Below are 5,000 nucleotides of genomic sequence, written 5' to 3'. Positions count from 1 at the left end.
AAAGAGCATACAGCACCTGGTATTCCCAGGCGGTCTCCCATCCAAGTACTAACCAGGCCCGACCCTGCTTAGCTTCCGAGATCAGACGAGATCGGGCGTTGCCAGGCTGGTATGGCCGTACGAAATAAGTTGACAACCATAGGCTACTTATCCATATACAGATTTAGCAATTGACAATGCAAGGTAGTCTCTCTCTCTCTCTCTCTCTCTCTCTCGTGTCAAAATGAAAACAGCTTCCAGCCCCTTTCATGAAGGACTACTTGTGCATATTGCAAGATGTCAGTTTCTAAGTGAATGAGCAAAAGAGCATACAGCACCTGGTATTCCCAGGCGGTCTCCCATCCAAGTACTAACCAGGCCCGACCCTGCTTAGCTTCCGAGATCAGACGAGATCGGGCGTTGCCAGGCTGGTATGGCCGTACGAAATAAGTTGACAACCATAGGCTACTTATCCATATACAGATTTAGCAATTGACAATGCAAGGTAGTCTCTCTCTCTCTCTCTCTCTCTCTCTCTCTCTCGTGTCAAAATGAAAACAGCTTCCAGCCCCTTTCATGAAGGACTACTTGTGCATATTGCAAGATTTCAGTTTCTAAGTGAATGAGCAAAAGAGCATACAGCACCTGGTATTCCCAGGCGGTCTCCCATCCAAGTACTAACCAGGCCCAACCCTGCTTAGCTTCCGAGATCAGACGAGATCGGGCGTTGCCAGGCTGGTATGGCCGTACGAAATAAGTTGACAACCATAGGCTACTTATCCATATACAGATTTAGCAATTGACAATGCAAGGTGGTCTCTCTCTCTCCCTCTCGTGTCAAAATGAAAACAGCTTCCAGCCCCTTTCATGAAGGACTACTTGTGCATATTGCAAGATTTCAGTTTCTAAGTGAATGAGCATACAGCACCTGGTATTCCCAGGCGGTCTCCCATCCAAGTACTAACCAGGCCCGACCCTGCTTAGCTTCCGAGATCAGACGAGATCGGGCGTTGCCAGGCTGGTATGGCCGTACGAAATAAGTTGACAACCATAGGCTACTTATCCATATACAGATTTAGCAATTGACAATGCAAGGTGGTCTCTCTCTCTCTCTCTCTCGTGTCAAAATGAAAACAGCTTCCAGCCCCTTTCATGAAGGACTACTTGTGCATATTGCAAGATTTCAGTTTCTAAGTGAATGAGCAAAAGAGCATACAGCACCTGGTATTCCCAGGCGGTCTCCCATCCAAGTACTAACCAGGCCCGACCCTGCTTAGCTTCCGAGATCAGACGAGATCGGGCGTTGCCAGGCTGGTATGGCCGTACGAAATAAGTTGACAACCATAGGCTACTTATCCATATACAGATTTAGCAATTGACAATGCAAGGTGGTCTCTCTCTCTCTCTCTCTCTCTCTCTCGTGTCAAAATGAAAACAGCTTCCAGCCCCTTTCATGAAGGACTACTTGTGCATATTGCAAGATGTCAGTTTCTAAGTGAATGAGCAAAAGAGCATACAGCACCTGGTATTCCCAGGCGGTCTCCCATCCAAGTACTAACCAGGCCCGACCCTGCTTAGCTTCCGAGATCAGACGAGATCGGGCGTTGCCAGGCTGGTATGGCCGTACGAAATAAGTTGACAACCATAGGCTACTTATCCATATACAGATTTAGCAATTGACAATGCAAGGTAGTCTCTCTCTCTCTCTCTCTCTCTCTCTCTCTCTCGTGTCAAAATGAAAACAGCTTCCAGCCCCTTTCATGAAGGACTACTTGTGCATATTGCAAGATGTCAGTTTCTAAGTGAATGAGCAAAAGAGCATACAGCACCTGGTATTCCCAGGCGGTCTCCCATCCAAGTACTAACCAGGCCCGACCCTGCTTAGCTTCCGAGATCAGACGAGATCGGGCGTTGCCAGGCTGGTATGGCCGTACGAAATAAGTTGACAACCATAGGCTACTTATCCATATACAGATTTAGCAATTGACAATGCAAGGTAGTCTCTCTCTCTCTCTCTCTCTCTCGTGTCAAAATGAAAACAGCTTCCAGCCCCTTTCATGAAGGACTACTTGTGCATATTGCAAGATGTCAGTTTCTAAGTGAATGAGCAAAAGAGCATACAGCACCTGGTATTCCCAGGCGGTCTCCCATCCAAGTACTAACCAGGCCCGACCCTGCTTAGCTTCCGAGATCAGACGAGATCGGGCGTTGCCAGGCTGGTATGGCCGTACGAAATAAGTTGACAACCATAGGCTACTTATCCATATACAGATTTAGCAATTGACAATGCAAGGTGGTCTCTCTCTCTCTCTCTCTCGTGTCAAAATGAAAACAGCTTCCAGCCCCTTTCATGAAGGACTACTTATGCATATTGCAAGATTTCAGTTTCTAAGTGAATGAGCAAAAGAGCATACAGCACCTGGTATTCCCAGGCGGTCTCCCATCCAAGTACTAACCAGGCCCGACCCTGCTTAGCTTCCGAGATCAGACGAGATCGGGCGTTGCCAGGCTGGTATGGCCGTACGAAATAAGTTGACAACCATAGGCTACTTATCCATATACAGATTTAGCAATTGACAATGCAAGGTAGTCTCTCTCTCTCTCTCTCTCTCTCTCTCGTGTCAAAATGAAAACAGCTTCCAGCCCCTTTCATGAAGGACTACTTGTGCATATTGCAAGATGTCAGTTTCTAAGTGAATGAGCAAAAGAGCATACAGCACCTGGTATTCCCAGGCGGTCTCCCATCCAAGTACTAACCAGGCCCGACCCTGCTTAGCTTCCGAGATCAGACGAGATCGGGCGTTGCCAGGCTGGTATGGCCGTACGAAATAAGTTGACAACCATAGGCTATTTATCCATATAAAGATTTAGCAATTGACAATGCAAGGTAGTCTCTCTCTCTCTCTCTCTCTCTCTCTCTCGTGTCAAAATGAAAACAGCTTCCAGCCCCTTTCATGAAGGACTACTTGTGCATATTGCAAGATGTCAGTTTCTAAGTGAATGAGCAAAAGAGCATACAGCACCTGGTATTCCCAGGCGGTCTCCCATCCAAGTACTAACCAGGCCCGACCCTGCTTAGCTTCCGAGATCAGACGAGATCGGGCGTGGCCAGGCTGGTATGGCCGTACGAAATAAGTTGACAACCATAGGCTACTTATCCATATACAGATTTAGCAATTGACAATGCAAGGTGGTCTCTCTCTCTCTCTCTCTCTCTCTCTCTCGTGTCAAAATGAAAACAGTTTCCAGCCCCTTTCATGAAGGACTACTTGTGCATATTGCAAGATGTCAGTTTCTAAGTGAATGAGCAAAAGAGCATACAGCACCTGGTATTCCCAGGCGGTCTCCCATCCAAGTACTAACCAGGCCCGACCCTGCTTAGCTTCCGATATCAGACGAGATCGGGCGTTGCCAGGCTGGTATGGCCGTACGAAATAAGTTGACAACCATAGGCTACTTATCCATATACAGATTTAGCAATTGACAATGCAAGGTAGTCTCTCTCTCTCTATCTCTCGTGTCAAAATGAAAACAGCTTCCAGCCCCTTTCATGAAGGACTACTTGTGCATATTGCAAGATGTCAGTTTCTAAGTGAATGAGCAAAAGAGCATACAGCACCTGGTATTCCCAGGCGGTCTCCCATCCAAGTACTAACCAGGCCCGACCCTGCTTAGCTTCCGAGATCAGACGAGATCGGGCGTTGCCAGGCTGGTATGGCCGTACGAAATAAGTTGACAACCATAGGCTACTTATCCATATACAGATTTAGCAATTGACAATGCAAGGTAGTCTCTCTCTCTCTCTCTCTCTCTCTCTCTCTCGTGTCAAAATGAAAACAGCTTCCAGCCCCTTTCATGAAGGACTACTTGTGCATATTGCAAGATGTCAGTTTCTAAGTGAATGAGCAAAAGAGCATACAGCACCTGGTATTCCCAGGCGGTCTCCCATCCAAGTACTAACCAGGCCCGACCCTGCTTAGCTTCCGAGATCAGACGAGATCGGGCGTTGCCAGGCTGGTATGGCCGTACGAAATAAGTTGACAACCATAGGCTACTTATCCATATACAGATTTAGCAATTGACAATGCAAGGTAGTCTCTCTCTCTCTATCTCTCGTGTCAAAATGAAAACAGCTTCCAGCCCCTTTCATGAAGGACTACTTGTGCATATTGCAAGATGTCAGTTTCTAAGTGAATGAGCAAAAGAGCATACAGCACCTGGTATTCCCAGGCGGTCTCCCATCCAAGTACTAACCAGGCCCGACCCTGCTTAGCTTCCGAGATCAGACGAGATCGGGCGTTGCCAGGCTGGTATGGCCGTACGAAATAAGTTGACAACCATAGGCTACTTATCCATATACAGATTTAGCAATTGACAATGCAAGGTAGTCTCTCTCTCTCTCTCTCTCTCTCTCTCTCTCGTGTCAAAATGAAAACAGCTTCCAGCCCCTTTCATGAAGGACTACTTGTGCATATTGCAAGATGTCAGTTTCTAAGTGAATGAGCAAAAGAGCATACAGCACCTGGTATTCCCAGGCGGTCTCCCATCCAAGTACTAACCAGGCCCGACCCTGCTTAGCTTCCGAGATCAGACGAGATCGGGCGTTGCCAGGCTGGTATGGCCGTACGAAATAAGTTGACAACCATAGGCTACTTATCCATATACAGATTTAGCAATTGACAATGCAAGGTAGTCTCTCTCTCTCTCTCTCTCTCTCGTGTCAAAATGAAAACAGCTTCCAGCCCCTTTCATGAAGGACTACTTGTGCATATTGCAAGATGTCAGTTTCTAAGTGAATGAGCAAAAGAGCATACAGCACCTGGTATTCCCAGGCGGTCTCCCATCCAAGTACTAACCAGGCCCGACCCTGCTTAGCTTCCGAGATCAGACGTGATCGGGCGTTGCCAGGCTGGTATGGCCGTACGAAATAAGTTGACAACCATAGGCTACTTATCCATATACAGATTTAGCAATTGACAATGCAAGGTGGTCTCTCTCTCTCTCTCTCTCTCTCTCGTGTC

The 5,000-nt window shown here is 47.2% G+C and overlaps 17 non-coding genes across 17 annotated transcripts; all 17 read right to left on the bottom strand.

Moving 5' to 3' along the window:
* Positions 1-4: 4 nt before the first annotated feature.
* LOC146217074 (5S ribosomal RNA) lies at positions 5-123 on the bottom strand. Its single transcript, XR_014753113.1, has one exon. It is a non-coding gene; the product is annotated as a 5S ribosomal RNA (ribosomal RNA).
* Positions 124-305: 182 nt separating this feature from the next.
* On the bottom strand, positions 306-424 carry LOC146217073 (5S ribosomal RNA). The gene has a single exon (XR_014753112.1). It is a non-coding gene; the product is annotated as a 5S ribosomal RNA (ribosomal RNA).
* A 188-nt stretch (positions 425-612) lies between these two features.
* Positions 613-731, bottom strand: LOC146217072 (5S ribosomal RNA). The gene has a single exon (XR_014751196.1). It is a non-coding gene; the product is annotated as a 5S ribosomal RNA (ribosomal RNA).
* Positions 732-895: 164 nt separating this feature from the next.
* LOC146217071 (5S ribosomal RNA) lies at positions 896-1,014 on the bottom strand. The gene has a single exon (XR_014753111.1). It is a non-coding gene; the product is annotated as a 5S ribosomal RNA (ribosomal RNA).
* A 174-nt stretch (positions 1,015-1,188) lies between these two features.
* Positions 1,189-1,307, bottom strand: LOC146217070 (5S ribosomal RNA). The gene has a single exon (XR_014753110.1). It is a non-coding gene; the product is annotated as a 5S ribosomal RNA (ribosomal RNA).
* A 182-nt stretch (positions 1,308-1,489) lies between these two features.
* LOC146217069 (5S ribosomal RNA) lies at positions 1,490-1,608 on the bottom strand. The gene has a single exon (XR_014753109.1). It is a non-coding gene; the product is annotated as a 5S ribosomal RNA (ribosomal RNA).
* Positions 1,609-1,796: 188 nt separating this feature from the next.
* On the bottom strand, positions 1,797-1,915 carry LOC146217068 (5S ribosomal RNA). Its single transcript, XR_014753108.1, has one exon. It is a non-coding gene; the product is annotated as a 5S ribosomal RNA (ribosomal RNA).
* Positions 1,916-2,093: 178 nt separating this feature from the next.
* LOC146217067 (5S ribosomal RNA) lies at positions 2,094-2,212 on the bottom strand. Its single transcript, XR_014753107.1, has one exon. It is a non-coding gene; the product is annotated as a 5S ribosomal RNA (ribosomal RNA).
* A 174-nt stretch (positions 2,213-2,386) lies between these two features.
* LOC146217066 (5S ribosomal RNA) lies at positions 2,387-2,505 on the bottom strand. The gene has a single exon (XR_014753106.1). It is a non-coding gene; the product is annotated as a 5S ribosomal RNA (ribosomal RNA).
* Positions 2,506-2,687: 182 nt separating this feature from the next.
* LOC146217065 (5S ribosomal RNA) lies at positions 2,688-2,806 on the bottom strand. Its single transcript, XR_014753104.1, has one exon. It is a non-coding gene; the product is annotated as a 5S ribosomal RNA (ribosomal RNA).
* A 184-nt stretch (positions 2,807-2,990) lies between these two features.
* On the bottom strand, positions 2,991-3,109 carry LOC146217064 (5S ribosomal RNA). The gene has a single exon (XR_014752226.1). It is a non-coding gene; the product is annotated as a 5S ribosomal RNA (ribosomal RNA).
* Positions 3,110-3,293: 184 nt separating this feature from the next.
* On the bottom strand, positions 3,294-3,412 carry LOC146217063 (5S ribosomal RNA). The gene has a single exon (XR_014752834.1). It is a non-coding gene; the product is annotated as a 5S ribosomal RNA (ribosomal RNA).
* A 174-nt stretch (positions 3,413-3,586) lies between these two features.
* LOC146217062 (5S ribosomal RNA) lies at positions 3,587-3,705 on the bottom strand. The gene has a single exon (XR_014753103.1). It is a non-coding gene; the product is annotated as a 5S ribosomal RNA (ribosomal RNA).
* A 186-nt stretch (positions 3,706-3,891) lies between these two features.
* Positions 3,892-4,010, bottom strand: LOC146217061 (5S ribosomal RNA). Its single transcript, XR_014753102.1, has one exon. It is a non-coding gene; the product is annotated as a 5S ribosomal RNA (ribosomal RNA).
* A 174-nt stretch (positions 4,011-4,184) lies between these two features.
* On the bottom strand, positions 4,185-4,303 carry LOC146217060 (5S ribosomal RNA). Its single transcript, XR_014753101.1, has one exon. It is a non-coding gene; the product is annotated as a 5S ribosomal RNA (ribosomal RNA).
* A 186-nt stretch (positions 4,304-4,489) lies between these two features.
* On the bottom strand, positions 4,490-4,608 carry LOC146217059 (5S ribosomal RNA). Its single transcript, XR_014753100.1, has one exon. It is a non-coding gene; the product is annotated as a 5S ribosomal RNA (ribosomal RNA).
* Positions 4,609-4,786: 178 nt separating this feature from the next.
* Positions 4,787-4,905, bottom strand: LOC146217058 (5S ribosomal RNA). The gene has a single exon (XR_014752065.1). It is a non-coding gene; the product is annotated as a 5S ribosomal RNA (ribosomal RNA).
* Positions 4,906-5,000: the final 95 nt, after the last annotated feature.

The sequence above is a fragment of the Hypomesus nipponensis genome, chromosome 28 (assembly GCF_054491055.1).
Source record: "Hypomesus nipponensis isolate SF chromosome 28, ASM5449105v1, whole genome shotgun sequence".
NCBI classification, from domain to species: Eukaryota; Metazoa; Chordata; class Actinopteri; order Osmeriformes; family Osmeridae; genus Hypomesus; species Hypomesus nipponensis.
The sequence above is the reverse complement of the archived record's forward strand: the minus strand, read 5'-3'. Positions and strand labels throughout refer to the sequence as shown.